The following is a 19,970-nucleotide window of genomic DNA, read 5'->3' as shown; positions in this document are numbered from 1 at the left end:
CAATTATTGACCATTCCATAGCACCTGAAGCCATGGGCATTTGGTCACTGGGAAGAGGTTTGAACCCTTAACCCTTTACAGGCCATGAAACAGCTGTCAAGTGGTAATGAGTTTTTCCTTTACACTCAAGCAAAAGCAGGCTGAAGGCTTGAATGCCTGGTTTTACTCCTTTCCCTACCATCTCTGCTTCCATTTCTCCTTCAGAATATACCTTAAGTTTGAGTTTGTACATTTGCTTTGTCGGTCTAAACCTATTGCATTTTCAAGTGAGGTTCATCCCAGAATTAATTATGACAGTGAAAAAAAGTAAATCAAGATGTTCAGGAGTGGGCAAGTTTTTAAATAATGCATTTAAATATTTTTGAAGTATTTTTAATAATGAAAGAAAATACTCAAGATTTGATATTAAGAGAAACATGGATATAAAGTTACATGGTGTATATACAGTCTGGTCTCATATACAAGTATAAGAAAATAAATCTATATAAATATAGATCTATCTATAAATAGATACAGATGTATGAGAGGGAGGGGTTTATACAAATATAACAAATTTTAACTAATCATATTGGGTTGTAGTATGTGTTACTCTGTTTTTTCCTTTCCCCAACTGGATATCAAGAATGTGCATTACTTTTAGAAAGTCTAATTTTTAAATTAAAAATTAAAAATCTAGAGTAATGAACTCCAACAAATCACTGTGTTACAGAAAGATTTTTAATTCAAGTTAATAGTTATTCCCAAATTCAGAGCATTTTTGTATGTGCAAATTCTGGGGAACCAGTTCATTTTCATAAAAGCAGAGAAAAAAATGAGTTTATCTGGGCAGTAAAAATATAGAGACTTCTGTTAAGTTACTTTGGAATAAAGAATAGAAATGAATGTTTTATAAAAAATATGGAGTTAGAAATTAGGAAGGAATCTGAGAAACTTAGATTTTTTTTCTTTCAGCAACTTGAATAAAGTGCTCTCAGCCTATGTAGAATGGTGTGGAAGCCCTAGTACATCTACATACTTACTCCTCCTTCATTTGCACAAAACCATACACAGTTCATTAATTCCTTTAACTAAGAGGAGTGAATCAAAGGTTTTTGTGTTCTAATAAGTAGTTGCTTCATTTTTATGTAATATGACCCCATAATCTTTAATCTTCCCTTAATATATTTCTTTGGAAATCTCACAAGTTATGGAGACTGCTTCTTATGGATGGTTAAATAAGTTCCTAAAACTGGGTTCTGATAAACATTTAGAAATAATCACAAATACAATATACAGTGATGTATCTTAGTACAGAATTGGCATATGATAGCAGTTATAGCAAAATCTGACTCAAGCTTCCCCAATTGAGAATTTGTGGCAATTTGTGCGAGAGATGAGAATGAATTTCATGATTTAGAGAATTAGATAGGTAAATTTATAATACATTTAGAGCTTTGTAGAAATATTTACTTTTGGGGTAGTTATTTTAAACGTCTGTTTATGTACAGCAGTGTACCTGGAGGCCCCTCTGATGTGCTGGTTTTCTACTAGGGAAACAGTAATTGACTGAAAGTTTAATATATACCCAACCTGTTCTAAGACATCTTATATATACAGTGTAATTTGATCCTTAGAAGAATTTTTTGAAATAGAAAATTATTTATCTCCATTCTTTAGATAAGGAAATTGAGGTTCCAGGAAATTCAGTAACGCATCCAAGGTCACACAGCTGATAAGTGGCAAACATAGGATTTGAACCTAGGTTGATCCATAAATGAACCTTCCCTGGTGGCTCATAGGGTAAAGAGTCTGCCTGCAGTGTGGAAGACCTGGGTTTGATCCCTGGGTCAGGAAGATCTCCTGGAGAAGGAAATGGCAATCCACTCCAATATCCTTGCCTGGAAAATTCCGTTGATGGAGGAGCCTGGCAGGCTATAGTCCATGCGGTCGCAAAGAGTCAGACACGACTGAGCGACTTCACTTGATCCACAAATGTTTCACTACATTGCACCACTTCCAGTCTTATCTATTTGTTCAAACTGACTTTTTACTAGCAATATTCTGTTTACCTTGTATACATTAAAGCGATTAAAATATCCTGTAAAAATGTTCCATAGTAATACTCTGAGGGAAATCTTGAAGAGTTCTTTTGGTAAGATGAGCACTCCTTGGGTTGCCTAGATTTTGTGAAACAGTATTGGAGATGTTACTATTATTTTCGAAAATAAAAAATAATATGGTACTGCTTGCTGGGTCCTCCCCTGCTTAGTTAGGGGCAGTATACATTCTTTCTGCTTTCACTGTTAGCTCTGTCTCTTTTGTGCTACCATTCAGAGTTGAGTTGATTCATGACAAAAGCAGAAGAGGTGATTACTAGTTGGTCTGTACATAAATTACCTTTCTATTCTTGGTATTAAGTGAATTTCTAAAACCAACATTCAAATTCTTTGATTCTGTGCCATTTAAAAAATTGTCTTCCTGTTGAGATTTTTACTGAAAGCACTGAGAAATATTAAAAAACGATGTCTATCAAAATCTTTTTCTGAGTACATGTCAAATGCTTGTTTGATTTATACAAAGGATGAATATTTCTTCCTGGATCTCACTATCACTGAGGGGCTAATTGTCTCTTGCATACCTTCCACTCTCACTTAGAATGGTTCTTGGCAAACAGTATGTTCTTCATGAGTGTTTGCTGAACTGGAATTGTTTCTTAGCAGGACACTGTGCCTCTGATATAGATTATCTTCTTATCGTCTCTGAAATTTAATATTTTTGAATGAAATGAAGAAAACTTGATTTTGAATTTCTTTGTGCCTCTAGGTCTTCAACTGATGCCAGGGAGGGAAGGGTATAGACTGCTGCTGTCCACAGCTCCCACACCTTGGATTTTACCTAGAGGTCTAGGCATTGATGACCAGCTGCCTTTCTTTATTTAACCTTTGGTTACATGCACTGGCCTCACAAAGGACCTCACACTAGTCAGCTGCCTTTCTAGGCCCTTTCACCTTCCTTCCTCTCCCTTCCTTCTTCTGTGATCATCCTTTGCTGACCTGTATCCCCAGGACTTTGCATGTCCTTCTATTGAATTTGGAGTATCAGCTTTCCCCTAGTCCTTTATGGATTTTGCATGTAGTTTCCATGACTCTGATTCTTATGTGTAATTCATGCACTGTGATGTTCCTATTCACAAAGAATATACTTTCTACAAATTTCTACTAACACATGTTGCTGTCAGACATTATCACCAGATGTTTGGGAAGGCAGGTAAGGAAGTAGCTCTGGGCTGTAAGACTCAGGCCCTCCCAGGAGAGGTAGGAGGAAGTGGGATGTCCTGTTGCTTCCAGTCACTTTAACAGGCCTGGCCTCTCTTGATGTTTCCCAAGAGTAGTCCGAGACCACCTCCATCAGCTTTCACAGGATGTAACATCTCTCCTAGCAGCCTAGGGAGTGCTGGTTTTCACGCTGTGTTCCACAAATCCCCTAGACTCCACAAGTCCTGTTATTCCTCAAACATTTGACTTATCTTCTAATGTGGTTGTGTAGTAACTTTAAAAAATGTATACACAATGTAATAATTTTTAACACTGAAGGCCACTGATTTGTGTTCTCAGTGATGGATTGATTTCATAATACATAAATGTTGTAAATTAGAATTTATAAAATAAATTCATTTGTAACAGATATTGGCAGTCTCTGCGGGCAGCCTTTAATCTCACTCCATGCTATTCAGACATGAGCTCTGTACTGCTCTCAGATTGCAGCATCTCTCATCTCTCCTCTGGGTTATTTGTAACAGGCACTCATTCACTCTCCTCACAATCCATTCCTAGCAGCAGCCAAAGTAAGCCTGTTAGGAGGGTGTGATGACTCCTCTACTCAAAAACCTTCCCATAGTTTCCCATCCTTTGGTCCCAGGTGGCGCTAGTGGTGAAGAACCTGCCTGCAAATGCAGGAGTTCGATCCCTGGGTTGGCAAGATCCTGTGGAGGTGGGGATGGCAACCCACTCCAGTATTCTTGCCTGGAGAATCCCATGGACAGAGGAGCCTGGTGGGGTACATAGGGTTGCAAAGAGTCAGACACGACTGAAAAGACTTAGCATGCATGTTATTGTTTTGTTTTTTAATTGAGATATAATTGACACATAACATCGTATAAGTTTAAGATGTACAATGTGTTGATTTGATATAAATTGTAAAATGATAACCACTATAGTATTAGAGACTTTTCCATCCTATCAAATGGTTACCATTTCTTTTTGTGGTGAGAAAGTTAAGATCTACTCTCAGCAATGATCTAGCATATGATAACAGCATCATTAGCTACAGTCACCATGCTGTGTATTAGATCCCCCAAATTGTTCATCTATCACTGGAAGTTTATAACCTTTGACCATTATGTCCCCATTTCACCCACCATCCCCAAACCCTGGTAACAACCACTCTACTCTCTGTTTCTCTGAGTTTGTCTTTTTAAGACTGTCTATACACAGAGTTGGACACGACTGAAGTGATGCAGCAGCAGCAGCAGCATGTAAGTGATATCATTATTGTGTTTCTCTGGCTTATTTCACTTAGAACAGTGCCCTCAGGGTCCATTCATGTTGTTGTAAAGGGCAGGATTTCTTCCCATTTATGGGTGGATGATATTTCATTGTGTATCTAACACATCATCTTTGTCCATTCATCTGTGACAGGCATTTAGGTCCATAGTTTAGGTTCACAGTTCCCCATATTACCTAGAGAAAAAGCCCAAGACATCGCAATGGCTTGTAAAGTCCTATACTGCCTACCCTCACCCCCTGCTTGATGTTCCTGTTCTAATTATCCCATCTCTCTTTGGCTTTGCTGTTCTCCTTGGTCTTCCTCCAACATGCCAGCTATACTCCTGCCTCAGAGCCTTTTTTTCTAATGGTCCTTCTGTCTTAAACATTTTTGCTTAGCTGGACACTCCAACCCCAGGTCTTTACTCAATTATCAACCTGCCTTCGCTAACCTGACAACACCTTCCTTAAAATATCCCTCCATTCCCTTTCCTGCTTTTTTCTTCTATTAAAATTGTCTAAAACTTATCTATTGTCATTAATATTCGATAAGCAGTATTATCACCATCTAATGTACTATATATTTGGCATCTTCATTTTGCAATTCTTCCCCCTGTAGAAAGTAATCCATGTTGCCAAAATTTTCTGAATGTTTTGTTCCCTGCTATATTCCCTGTGGATAGCAGTTGGTAGGTTATCAATAAATATTTGTGTTCTCTAGGAATAATCCATGAGCCCCAGAACATTAGTAAATAAACTAGATTTTTCTGGAAATTTTGCAGGGGGAGATGGACAAGATGGTTTATGTCCAAGGGGGAGATTCTCCTTTCAATTACTCCTTTCTTGAGAATAGAGATCAAATTATTTTGACTTGAGAGATGGCTCTCCCTGGATATCACTATAAATAGATGCTTTTAAGGTCAGTACAACATATAATCAAGCAAATTAAGTGATAATGTTTATGAGGATCTGAGAGTGAGATGTGCCATAATGCAAAAGTCAACTGGATTTTGGAGGGAAAAGGATTTATGAAAATTCTTTTTAACATTACCTCAAATACAGTGATCTAGATAAGCTAAATAAGTATTTTTCCTCTATTTATCCTAACCCCCAACCAACAACTGCCTCCCTCCTCATCTCCATCCCCATCCCCCAGCTGATGAAGTAAAGCCAAATTTATTGTCCAAATGGTGGATTACCTAAGTCATTTGCTTTTACCTCATGACTTTTCTTGGAGAAGGAAATGGCAACCCACCTCACTATTCTTGCATAGGGAATCCTTTGGACACAGGAGCCTGGTGGGCTGCTGTCCATGGAGTCGTGCAGAGTCAGACTTGACTGAAGCAACTTAGCAGCAGCAGCAGCATGCCTTTTCTGTTTATAGGCTTTTGGCCAATTCTATTGTTCACCTGGAATGGCAATATGAAAACAATTAAGGTAATTAACATTATCATTTATGGTAAAAATTGGGTGGGAAAGAAGACAATTTTTACTAAAAGGAAATTTGAAGGGTCTGCATGGATTGTCTCTCCATGTATTTTGTCAACACATAAAATTGATAGCAATATTAAGGCATTAAAAATATTTACTTCGTGGTTTGCATTATTAGCTCACATGTATTTCATTAACACACATGCGCAAGAATGATACATAGCAACAAGTGAGCTTTCTTTACCAGCCATTGTGCAAAGTTAACATGTGACTATTTTTAAGGCTGATCTACTGGTATATGTAAATGTAAATACCTCTGTATGCTGTAGTGACATCTTTAAGTAATTGAAAGTTCAGCATGAAAGTTGTGTCCAGCCTTAAGACCACTCTCAGTTAAAAGGTTAATCCTTTTAATAGTTAAATAGGCTGCCCTCTCAGACACATTTCAGAGAAGAGAATTTATTATATTAGGTATAATCTCATTGGGTATGCAAGGTAAATAACCTCATTAAAACTAAAATGTGAAGGAGATGCAGTACTATTCAAATAGGGCAAAAAGGGGCCAACAAGGTAAAACAAAAAGCAGTTATGGAAAGTCAACCACTGCTTTTATTTTGTGTTTCATATTTTGTGCTGAATAAGCAGATTAAAAGGGTGAACTGCTTAGCATCAAGAAGAGCCTAAAGGAAAAAGGCCTGGATAAATTCTTTTGGTGAAAAAGCAATAGATTAGAGCATAGCCTGTTGGCCATGCATTAGCTGAATAATCTCAAAGAGTGAAAATGCTGGTTTCCACGAGTGTTCTTCAAATGCCTATAAATGAAATGATCCTTCCTGGATCTAAAACCCTAACAGACCTTGAACACTTGTTTTCCCAAAGCATGGGTACCCCTGATGGATGACTTGACTGTCTTTTTATTTGACTAAGCTCCCTTGTTATGTTGGAATTTCAAGATCATTCAGTTCAGTTCATTCGCTCAGTCGTGTCCGACTCTCTGCAACTCCATGAACCACAGCACGCCAGGCCTCCCTGTCCATCACCAACTCCTGGAGTTCACTCAAACTCATGTCCATCGAGTCGGTGATGCCATCCAGCCATCTCATTCTCTGTCGTCCCCGTCTCCTCCTACCCCCAATCCCTCCCAGCATCAGAGTCTTTTCCAGTGAGTCAACTCGTCGCATGAGGTGGCCAAAGTATTGCAGTTTCAGCTTTAGCCTCAGTCCTTCCAATGAACACCCAGGATTGATCTCCTTTAGAATGGACTGGTTGGATCTCCTTGCAGTCCAAGGGACTCTCAAGAGTCTTCTCCAGCACCACAGTTCAAATGTATCAATTCTTCGGCGATCAGCTTTCTTCACAGTCCAACTCTCACATCCATACATGACCACGGGAAAAACCATAGCCTTAACTTTATTTCTCTATGAAAAATTCTTCTTCCATGTAAAGTATTGGACAACACCCTAGAACTAGAAGATCTCTCAGTTGTGTCTGACTCTTTGCAGCCCCATGGACTGTAGCTGCCAGGTTCCTCTGCCCGTGGAATTTTCCAGGCAAGAATACTGAAGAGGGGTGCCATTTCCTACTCCAGGGCATCTTCCTGACCCAGGGATTGAAACTGCATCTCTTGCACCACCTGGGAAACCCTTTGCTCTCCTACCTATCAGTATCTACATTTATTGTCATCTACATCTATTTCATCTGTTTTCTTATTGTTTAGTTGCTCAGTCATATCTGACTCTTACACCATGGACTGTAGCCCTCCGGGCTCCATGGGATTTCCCATGGAGAAATTTCCCATGGAGAGGTTCATGGGATTGCCTAGGCAAGAATAGTGGAGTGGGTTGCCATTTCCTTCTCCAGGGTATCTTTCTGACCCAGGGATTGAACCTGCATCTCCTACATTGGTAGGCAGATTCTATACCACTGAGCCACCAGGGAAGCCCTATTGTAGTATACCTGCAGTTTTTCCAGGGGAATCTGTAGTGGTTCTAAAATAGGAATTAGCTTTTATGCAACAGGTATTTAGGACCATGAGGCCAGTATAACTCAGAAGTCATGTTGGTCATACATGATTTCCCTCAGATTATTAATGTTTTGCATCACTAAACAATAGCAGCTGAATGCAGCAAGTTAGAAGAACATAGAATATAGAAAGTAAAAGTGTTAGTTGCTCAGTTGTGTCTGACTCTTTGCGACTCCGCAGACTGTAGCCTGCCAGGCTCCTCTGTCCATGGAAATCTCCAAGGCAAGTATACTGGAGTGGGGAGCCATTCCTTTCTCCAGGGGATCTTCTCAACCCAAGGATCTAATATTGGTCTCTTGCACTGCAGGCAGATTCTTTACCGTCTGAGCCACCAGGGAAGCCCCATGGAAATAGGACCTACAGCCAAACTATGTTGAAAAGAAGACCAACCTGTGAACAGCTTGGCTATGTGCTTTGTCTTAGAAGTGCTGAGTGTGTGGTTCTCTCTGATCCTTGGGTATTTTGCTCTTGTCTCCTCAAATAAGCAGCCTCTGTCTTTTATTTTATCCCTTCTAGCAAGCTGTCTAGTTTCTCTCTCTTTTATTGTGGTAAAAAATATATATCTTTTTTTTTAAAAGAGATAAAAATTCCTGTCTTTATAATAGTCTTTTAGGAAGTTAACTTGAGCTTTAAAAAAACTGAAAATATTTTTATTAGGTTTATTATTCTTTGTGTTGGTATTTTTGTTACAAAGTTGCTTAAATTTGGAGTGGTTTGCTACTACTTTTTTCCCTATAAATCCTGTGACTTTGCAGAATGCAAGTATCTTTTGAAACACATATATCTCTTATAGCAGAAGAGCCTGTATTTCATTTTCTTAATGCATGTTGCATGGATGTCATAACTGATCATGTTCAGGACTTGTCCTAGGAAGCTACAGTAAGGTTGGAGCAGAATCATTTATAAAGAACATAACAGGAAGAAGTTCCAAGATCAGCCAGGAGACTTGCTGAAGTTTTTCTTTTTTTTAATTTATTTTTAAATTGAAGGATAATTGCTTTACAGAATTGTGTTGGTTTCTGCCAAACATCGACATGAATCTTGCTGAAGTTTTGTGGGTTCACAAGTGTCAAAGTTCGGAAGCCTCACAACTATCATTCCTGGGGCAATGTTCTTAGTCCTCTGGCCTCTCCTACTTCCAATGAATCAGTTCAGTTCAGTCGCTCATTTGTGTGCGACTCTTTGCGATCTCATGGACTGCAGCATGGCAGGCCTCCCTGTCATCACCAACTCCCAGAGTTTACACAAACTCATGTCCACTGAGTCAGTGATGCCATCCAACCATCTCATCCTCTGTCGTCCCCTTCTCCTCCTGCCCTCAATCTTTCCCAGCATCAGGGTCTTTTCCAGTGAGTCAGTTCTTCGCATCAGGTGGCCAAAGTATTGGAGTTTCAGCTTCAATATCAGTACTTCCAATAAATATTCAGGACTGATCTCCTTTAGGATGGACTGGTTGGATCTCCTTGCTGTCCAGGGGACGCTCAAGAGTCTTCTCCAACACCACAGTTCAAAAGCATCAATTCTTTGGCACTCAGCTTTTTTTATAGTCCAACTCTCACATCCATACATGACTACTGAAAAAACCAGAGCTTTGACTCGACGGACCTTTGTTGGCAAAGAAATGTCTCTGCTTTTTAATATGCTGTCTATGTTATTCATAACTTTTCTTCCAAGGAGCAAGCATCTTTTAATTTCATGGCTGCAGTCACCATCTGCAATGATTTTGGAGCCTAGAAATAAAGTCTGTCACTGTTTTCATTGTTTCCCCATCTATTTGCCATAAAGTGATGGGACTAAATGCCATGCTCTTAGTTTTCTGAATGTCAAGTTTTAAGCCAACTTTTTCACTCTCCTCTTTCACTTTCATCAAGAGGCCTTTAGTTCTTTGTTTTCTGCCATAAGGGTGGTGTCACCTGCATATCTGAGGTTATTGATATTTCTCCTGGCAATCTTGATTCCAGCTTGTGCTTCTTCCAGCCCAGCATCCCTCATGATGTACTTACTCTGCATATAAATTAAATAAGCAGGGTGACAATATACAGCCTTGATGTACTCCTTTCCCTATCTGCCACCAGTTTGTTGTTCCATGTCCAGTTCTAACTATTGCTTTCTGACCTGCACACAGATTTCTCAGAAGGCAGGTAAGGTGGTCTAGTATTCACATCTCTTTAAGAATTTTCCACAGTTTGTTGTGATCCACACAAAGGCTTTGGCATAGTCAATAAAACAGAAGTAGATGTTTTTTCTGGAACTCTCTTGCTTTTTTGATGATCCAATGGATGTTGGCAATTTGATCTCTGGTTCCTCTGCCTTTTCTAAATCTAGCTTGAACATCTGGAAGTTCATGGTTCACGTACTGTTGAAGCCTGGCTTCGAGAATTTTGAGCATTACTTTGCTAGCGTGTGAGATGAGTGCAATTGTGTGGTCTCATCCAATGAATGAGAATATATAAAACACTGCTTACGCTTATAGGGTGACTTCTCTGAACTTTCCTGCAACCAGTAAAAATATTTTTTTGGTGTCAAGAATATAGTTTGCTTAACACACAATGAAGCTCTTTTCTAAACCCTTTTCAGTTACAAAATAATTCTGTATTTTCCAAGTGGGACTTTTATCTCCATCTCCCACCCCCAACCCTCCCCTGCACTCAGGCCTCTTGCTCTGTCCTGTGATGCTTTCAGTCATTACTAACTGGGCAAGTCACATGGACATGATCTCATGGATGCTATTTCAGTTCAATAAACATATATTGAACACCTATGACATGTAGGGCATTCCGCTAAGGAGCTTCTGTTAAGTCTCCCAGATCAGAAATTGGTGTCTTAGAGACCTTCTAAAAGGCAATGCCTTAACCCAAGACAGCAACCAGATGAAATAGGGCCTCAAGTATTCCTGAAACATCTCCTTAAATCTCTTCAGGGACCAACCCTGGCATTTCCCTGGATGACCTACTCGCTATAGTGTCTGCAAACAAGCTAGGAGCCAAGAGAAGAAAAATGGGGAGCTGATGGGCATCCATATTTCAGAAACTATTCCTTTATTCAATAACTGGTTTCATCCATGACATTAGTTTAATGATTTGTATGTGCTGGGCAAGTATGTGCTCAATTATTCTACAAAGGACCATGAAAACTTCAGTGTCCCAACAACTAAAATTCTCTGTGTTGCAAAGCCACCAAACTGGCCTGGAATAATGAAATTCCCATGAAATTGAATTGATCCTCAAATTATTGCTTAAATGATGAGACAGTAGAACTTAAGAGAATATTAATGTTAATGAGAGTTCTTCAGCTAATGCTATCAAACCAGTTGCAAAGTGGATTAGGCATACTACGAAAAAAGCCATTATGCTCATCTTTTCATAGATGCATGATTTGTTTTACTCTTAAAACATTTGAGGTTTAAAGTTTTTATACCATGCTCTGTGAATAAAAGTGTAATGAGGTTGAAAACCAAAATAGTACTCACCACTATTAGAAAAAGAAAAAAGAAGCTCTGGTTGAATGCTGCCCATTTGAATCCTTTTTTCTAAAATTCTAATTTTTTTTATTACTTGTCTCATTAACCCCAAGGTTTAGAAAATGGAATGGTGTCTGAGTAAAATGAGTGACAGTGCAAAATATTTTTAAAGGGCTAGTCTTTCTGTTGATCTTCTCTTAAACGTTTTAAAATTAAAATGTTCTTACATGATAAAACTATTTGGATATGTATGTGATTTATCCCTAAGTATGAATCTACCTGTCTTAAATATATACTGAGCTTTTATTTATGCTTTGAAAATATAGTAGATCAAAAACATAAGTGTTTCTGATATTATGTTTCGTCATCTCCAGCGAAGATTGAAATCTTGAGAAACAATTTTCTGAAGAAATGAAATTGTATGCCCTCCTGAACCCATGGGGGAAAATAGCCTCTCTGTTTGCTCAGAATATGAAACAGTAAAACAGTGCAAGTAAAACAGACAGCCATGCCATGCGTGTCACATTTCCATTTGTATTGTTTGAAATGATGTTTAAAAAAGATTTTCTGGGGTTTTATTTATTTATTTAAGAAGTAACTGGTACAAATAATATTTGCACAATCTCGCTGGTGTAAGAATTTCCAAATCAAATGTATTTATTTTCTGGGACCAGAAGAGATTGGTTTGTAACCCTTGTGATCTATGACTAAAGAGAACATGTAAAAAAGGTTTTGGAAGTGCTCTATAGTAGTAACATTTCTGAAAAGATAAAAAGAAACTTCCAACATCCTTGTCTCCTAGACTGTTAGGGGAGTCCTCAGTAGACTCAGTGACCTCATAGGGTAGGCAGAAAGAATAACTTAAAGAGGAAGGAAACTTTTTAAAAGGCAAAAAATGAAAAAAAATTAACTGCTATGCTTCTCAAAGAGAAGATTATCACATTTAGAGGGAAGACTTTAGAGTGAAGAATTGTCCCTTCTCATCCCTCAAAGTCATAAATGTCCCCCTTGGGCCTGATGATAATCTAGATAATTCAGTACAGTTGAGGCTGGAATGGAAGATTCTGTAAAAGTCTAAAGTAACATTTTTGCTTTTTAAACAAGTTGACATAATACATCCAAACACTTCTGGGGACACTTCCCTTGTTATCAGATCTTGGACTTAGGGGGAGGAGATTTTCTTCTCCTTATAAATTTAAAAGATTTAAAAATTTTACTTTGCAGTTAAACTGTATTATAAAATTATAACAGTACATAACTGAGGAAGATCACTTGTCAGAAGTGGTTTGTCAATAATTAAGGAAGAAATCTATCTCCATATTTATATTCAAATGTTATTTCTGGTGCCAAGTAGTTTTTTAAGCTGGGTCACTCACCGTAATCAACAATCTTGGCTCCAGATATTTTGATCATTCCAAAACTCTCGATCTACCTCCAGTGATAAATGTTTGGTATCATTAGGAATATTTAGAGGATAGGTGGTAAGCTGTGAAGGCCATCTCCCTAATGGAGTTCCAGTGCTATGTTGAGACAGCCTCACAGACTAAGTGTGTGGTCCTAGGTTGATGGCTTTAAATGAAAAAGCACACATTTGGGCTTTAGACTCTGGTATATTTATTTAAAAATCAGTTGCTTTACTGTGGAGTCATAACTTGTGTACCATTTGACTTAGAAATGTATCTCCTCCAGATTCTTTGAGTGCTCAGAAAGCTGCCATGGTTTAAAGCACATAGGATCATCTAGCCCTAAAATATCTGGCATCAGAGAGGGATGGTCTCAATAAGAGTAGTTGAAGCTGAACCACTTGGCAACATGAACTAAATTGTCTGTTGCTAATCACTACCTTTAGAAAAGGGTCCCTGCTCACACATTTCCTACTATTGTGTATATGTAAATGATATTTTACATAGTGACACAGCAGCCCTTGTTTGCCAGTTGTTTATAAAGGGTTTCTGAGTATTTTTATGTAAATTAATTCTTTATGCTTGTGTTAGTAACTTTTTGATTGCAAGTGGTAGAACTCTAGCTCATTTGAGAAAGGGGAATGTTTTGGAAGGTTATAGGTTTATCTTATATGATCTAAATTCAGTTGGGGAGCTATGTGGCTAGACCTTAGGGACAACAGGATCTAGACATTCAAATGCCCTCAGAGCTCCTGCTCTTTCCAACTCTCAAACGTGTTTCTTTCTGACTGTTGGTTTCGCCCTCCACTGCTGTAGAGCAATGTCTTCCATGTGGCTGAGAACACATGACTGATGCCAAGTCTTGTATCTCATAGCTCCTGCCATTAGCTTTATCAACTATCACTTCTCAGTTGTAGAGTTCAGTCAAGCCCACAGACAGGCACACCTCTAGATTCATCAGTGGTGACCAGATGTCTCATGCAAGAACATGGCAGTCCCGACTAGGTAGAGGTGGGGAGAGAAGTTCTCAAGACAAGGGAAGAAAATATGATAGCTGCTGCTGCTGCTGCTACTAAGTCACTTCAGTCGTGTCCGACTCTGTGTGACCCCATAGACTGCAGCCCACCAGGCTCCCCCGTCCCTGGGATTCTCCAGGCAAGAACACTGGAGTGGGTTGCCATTTCCTTCTCCAATGCATGAAAGTGAAAAGTGAAAGTGAAGTCGCTCTGTCATGTCCGACTCGTAGCGACCCCATGGACTGCAGCCCACCAGGCTCCTCCATCCATGGGATTTTCTAGGCAAGAGTACTGGAGTGGCTTGCCATTGCCTTCTCCGATATATGATAGCTGCTGCTGCTAAGTCACTTTAGTCGTGTCCAACTCTGTGTGACCCCATAGACGGAAGCCCACCAGGCTCCCCGTCCCTGGGATTCTCCAGGCAAGAACACTGGAGTGGGTTGCCATTTAGCAGTCCATCACAACTTCCAACCAGAAATATAAGAGCCCTTTTGAGAGTCCCTTGGACTGCAAGGAGATCGGTCCTGGGTGTTCATTGGAAGGATTGATGCTAAAACTGAAACTCAAATACTTTGGCCACCTCATGTGACGAGTTGAATCACTGGAAAAGACCCTGATGCTGGGAGGGATTGGGGGCGGGAGGAGAAGGGGACGACAGAGAATGAGATGGTTGGATGGCATCACCGACTTGATGGACATGAGTTTGAGTGAACTCTGGGAGTTGGTGATGGACAGGGAGGCCTGGCGTGCTGTGATTCATGGGGTCGGAAAGAGTCGGACACGACTGAGCGACTGAACTGAACTGAACTGAACTGAACTGAAGGACAGGGGTGGTAGTATGTTGAGTAGAATATTTTAAGGGCTCAATGCATGTTCAAGGATGACTGCTTTCCAGGTAACTTTTAGGGCTTGAAAAATACAGCTTTGCCAACTATAGAATTGGTTAGAGCAAATCTCCCACATTTCCTTGACCTCATCACGTAGGTTATCTGTGGTGACACTGCAGTTAAGCTTGTGGGCTCTGGAGCCAGACATCCTGAGTTGAAATCCTCCCTTCTGGCTCTGTGCCCATGGGCAAGTTACTTATCCCCTGTATCTCAATTTCCTCATCTGTTCAGTGGAGTTAGGACCTTCATCAGAGGCATATCTAAAGATTCAATGAGGCTTTAATATCTGTACCTGACAAATATAATGAGTTAGCTGTTGTTATTCTTCTCCGCACAGTTACATAATTAGAAACAGAAACTACAGGAAAAATGTCTGTGTGTCTGCATATGCTGTTCTTTCTTCTGGGATGGCCTTTTTCCTACTCTCCTGACATGCCAGTCTCTAACAAAGCCAGAGCTTCTGCTTCTTTCTTCTGGTTGCTCCAAGCATACTAAAGGCAGAAAACATAGACACACTGCTGTGGGCTGTGGGGTTGCTGACGCTGCTCTTCCTATGTCCCGGGGGGATCTTTGAGAGTATGTACTGTGTTTGTTTCATTTACATATTTTAGAGGTTAGCAGAAGACAGGAGACAAGTTTTTGGTAGGATGACTAAAAACATGCACATTTCAATTTTCTCTCATTGGCATTGCCTCTGCCATTCTACTTGGCATTTCTTCCTTCAATTCTTGTTTTGTTGAAATATCAACCCTTCAAATTGCAGTTCAAATGCTGTATTTAGAATCAGGTATTCTCTGAACAGGCCAGGTCTCCGCAATCTCTTAATACACCTTCCTCCCTAGTCACTTAGCACTTTTGTGTATTGAACACGTTGGTTTGCCTGAAAACAAACAAGACATAGAAGTTTTGTTCTTACAGTTGCCTAAGAAAATTATTTAGTCAAATAAATGTAACTTTTTGCTTATGTGTAGACCGTATGTAATTAGTTCTGACTTTAAAAATATCAGTTTAATATATTTTTAAATATAGCTCTGTGTCTAGTAACCAGGAAAGAATCCTTTTATTTCCTGAATTCTTATACTAAATTTTAAAACACTTGTTTGCATTATTGGCAACATTGAGCCTATTAAACTATTAATTTTATTATAAAATGAACTGGAAATTCTGATTTCCTGATTCTACTAGATTTTAACTTAAATTTTTAAGTATAGAGAATCCAAATGATCTTAAGAAGCCAAAAGAAAATTTGAAAACAGGAAGAAATATGGAATTTATGCTATTTTCTAGTAGGTGTCAGTGATAAGATTAAAAAGCAGTGATGCTTTTATGGATAAAGACCAGTTGCCTATTTTGGAACTGAGGACAGCTGATGTCCTAGGTACCTTCGTTGTGAGTGTGTGAGTGTGTGTGTATGCGTGCACTCAGTTGCTTCAGTCATGTCTGACTCTGTGACTCTGTGGACCATAGCCCACCAGGCTCCACTGTCCATGGGATTTTCTGGGCAAGAATACTGTGGTGGGCTGCTGTTTCCTCCTCCAGAGGATCTTCCCCACCCAGGGATCAAACCTGAACATCCTGAATTGCAGGCAGATTCTTCACCACTTGAGCCATCAAGGAAGTCCCTTCATTGTGAATAATCACAGACAAAAGTATTCACAATATCAAGTTGCATAAAAGTGCTTGCTTCCTTGTACACTTTTTATGATTCAGGTGGTCATTTTTTTTTTCCAGCAGGAGGTGCCGTATGAGAAGGATGTGCACAACTTGGAATTGTTTCTAGTTTCAGCTTGAGTCCCTTGTCCATGAACACAGAGGAAATAATACCTGCGTGGAGAGGATCTGAAGGCATGAGATCTGGAAGTGCACGTCTGGGAGCCCCAGTGTTCATTGTTGGCAAACCTTTATTTTTCCACCCCACAAACAGTAAGTATTCATTCATGGAATATTTTATCTAGGTACTCACTAGTATGAAAAAAGAATGTGTTTTTAATACTTTAATGGTTACATCAAAACAGGAGAAAAGAACAACAAAAAAAAAGGTAGGGGAAGATTTTTCCTAAGCACTGCTGAAATTTTCCAGGATGATTAACTTAAAAAAACAAAACACAATACCTTAAGCCACTATTTCTATTGGCTGGCTTCTAAATAGGTCACCATGGCTCTGTCTTCAAAAGTGCAACAGAACAGGCTGAAACATTTTAAAAATGCAGGCATGCTGTGTCAAATAACTTGCTAGACTGGTCTTTTTTCCCTGGTGACCTGATGGATTTCTAGAGATGATCCTTTCCTCTGATTACATCTCCTCTGTCTCAAGACTGTCTCAGCCTCTGTCTCAAGATTGTATCATCTGTTTTTCTCTTCCCATTTTCCCCCTTCACTCTCCCGTCCCCTCCAGCATCTCTTCTTCGCTAGCACTTTTCTATTTAGCCCAGAAGCTCAGGCTTTTGACATACCCAAAGAATCTTTCCTGCATCCTGCCTCTCTGACACTTACCTCATTCCCTCCTCTTCCCAGCCAAGTATCTGAAAAAGAAAATTTTATTCCTGATGCCTCCCCCTCCACTTTAACTCCAGAGTCTGGATTCTACCTTCAGAATTTACTGCAAGTGCCCTTGCACAAGTCACGGATGTTCAGTTAATGCCCAGCTCAACGTCCTTTCTCTACTGCCCAACTGCACCAGCACTGTCGACACTGGGCACTCCCGCTGGCCCCTCAGCAAATTCGCTTGCTCAGCATCACTGCTAGTTCTGGCTCCTTTTTCAGTCTCCTCCAATGGTTGTCCTTCTCCCACTCACCCCCCCATTAGTGGCTGACATTGCTTTTGGTCCTCCTCTTGCTTTTCTATGCTTTTTACTGGTGAACTCAGTCATCCCCATATTGTTAGCTATAGCATATACCCACATTCCAATAACCCCAAATTTTGTATTTCCAGAACTGAGATGATCATAAATGATGTCTGATCCCATAACTTTTTGTATAGAGTAGAGGTAACTTTTTAAAAGTTAGTGAGAAAGAGAAACAGTTGGAAAATAAAATGGAGTGAGGAATGAGGTGCTTATTACAAATACCTAAATAGTTGCTAGAGGCAATATTTAGTGTTTCCAATTTGACTCTGATCTTTCTTGCAGCTGGTAAGAGAAAAAATCTGATAAGCCATGTAATTCATGATATCTATAGGAAAAAACAAAACCAGTTCCCCCACACAGCTGTTCCTTGTGCTAACACTGGAAAGATGTCTCATGAAGAGGATCTTGGATAATACACTGACTGATATCTTTATATTCATTTTTCTTTTAAAAATGACATTTGCAGGATGGAGTGTGATATGATTATCCAGTTTGAGCATCATTTATGGTACTATTGTGAACTAGTCAGAATTTGATTTGGATCCACTGTAGTTTGCGCTTTTCTTCCTGGACCTCCAGTGGGTTTTCCTAAAGTAGGCTAAATGGAGACTGTTTCTGTACATTGTACAAAGAAGATCAGGAGCAGAATTTGCTAAATGTGCAATGGATAGGATAACTTCATATATTAAATAATGCATACATGTAACCAGGCTGGCTACCTAATTTAGGTGGAATGACTCATGCTTCTTGCCTTAGGAACAGTAGATGATAAAGAAAAGGAGTGATTGAGTTCAGGGAGAAGGCAATATGGATGTACACTCTCATTTTCCTTAAATAGCATGATGGAATATGTCCCTAAAATGTCTGTCCTCAGCACAGATGGGACACTATACCTTCCTCTGGACACCAGCAGGGTTCTTCTGCTCTCCATGTCACCACTCACTCTTGTCTCCTGTTCTTCACGAACCAAGCGAAAGAAAACCAGTCCTGGGTAACTGCCTGGTCCCTCTTGTGTTTCTTGTTCTTACATGCTTCATCCAGCTCCTGGCCTTTGTCCCAAAGCTGTCTACAGTTCTCTCCAGCACTGAGTGGGGGTACTCACCGACATTGACTTCACCTGTCCAATTCCCCTCGTTTGCACCTGTGCTAACGTGGCCAGGCCCAGTTTTCACTGTGACACTGCCTGCCTTGTTTATTGATATCAGGAACTGGATCAGGATGTTCATATATCAGATGAATGACATGTTTGGTAGGAAAACAGTTACAAAATGAGAAATATATAGATTTAAAACCACATGTCAAATACATTGATATTTGTTCTTAATCTTTATTCACCAGGGAGCAGTGATTGAGGACCCAAGCAGCAGAATATTATCTCCTGAAAAGCACAGGTTCCAATTTTTGACTGGTTCAAATTTAATCCTCTGAAACTGCATGGCATCTTTCAGATTCCTGTAGCGTGCCTAACAGGCAGGCTCTTTGGGCAGGAGACCCAGAGTCTTGAAATTTCAGAAGAGGGTATGCTGAGATCCAGGCCTCCATCCTTCTGTGGAAATGTTCCTCCCTGTATATTGCAACACTCTTGCAACAGTCCTCTAGAAAGGTCTCCTTTAGGCAACTCTGGTTTAGAGCTTCCTCATGTTTGTGGTTTTCTTTGGAATCCTGTACTTCCGCCTCTTTGGGACGCTTATTGTCTTGTACACAGGCAACTCATTTTTCTCTTGAATATTATTATCATCTGTTAGAGTGGGGTTAGATATTTCCAGTTCTAATGTCCTTTGCCTGGGATGTGCCAATTTACTGACTAGGTTCCAACATGTAACTGAATCTCTTCTGCCAGCTGTGGAAACCTAATATGGAGACAGAGGATCCTTGGGGCACCATGCCTCACACTCTCTAAATAGAATCTCCCTGTCATACCAAATGTTCTGTGAGGCTTTGATAAAACGAAAAATGGAAAACAAAACCAAACAGCATTCATGACAAGAAGCCCGCGATCCCTGACAAGCCTTAGCTTGGCTTTGACAGAGCTCCTGAAACAGCCATCGTCCTTGAGTTTGTTTCCGCGTAATGTTGTTTATAGCCTCTTCAGATAATTGCTACTAGTGACCCCGGGCCCAAGGTCAGCCAGCTGCTTCCACCTAACTGGACTCTAACCTTTCCAACCTTTATGGCACAGAGACAGTCACATAAGCTCTGCTTTAGCTTTCTGGGGATGATTCTGGAGTCCTTACCTAGACAAGGGTTGGGAACCACATTGGTGTCATTTCCCCAAACTGGGGACTGACTTCTGCACTTTCCTTGGTTTCTAAGGACTGGAGAGTTTATGCCCCCAGGTCTCCTCTGGGCATTGGCCAGAAATGTTATCACCATAATGAGAA

The sequence above is a fragment of the Moschus berezovskii genome, chromosome 2 (assembly GCF_049115385.1).
Source record: "Moschus berezovskii isolate FMDL1 chromosome 2, NW_MosBer_1.0, whole genome shotgun sequence".
Taxonomy (NCBI): domain Eukaryota; kingdom Metazoa; phylum Chordata; class Mammalia; order Artiodactyla; family Moschidae; genus Moschus; species Moschus berezovskii.
This window is presented reverse-complemented; position numbering follows the sequence as displayed.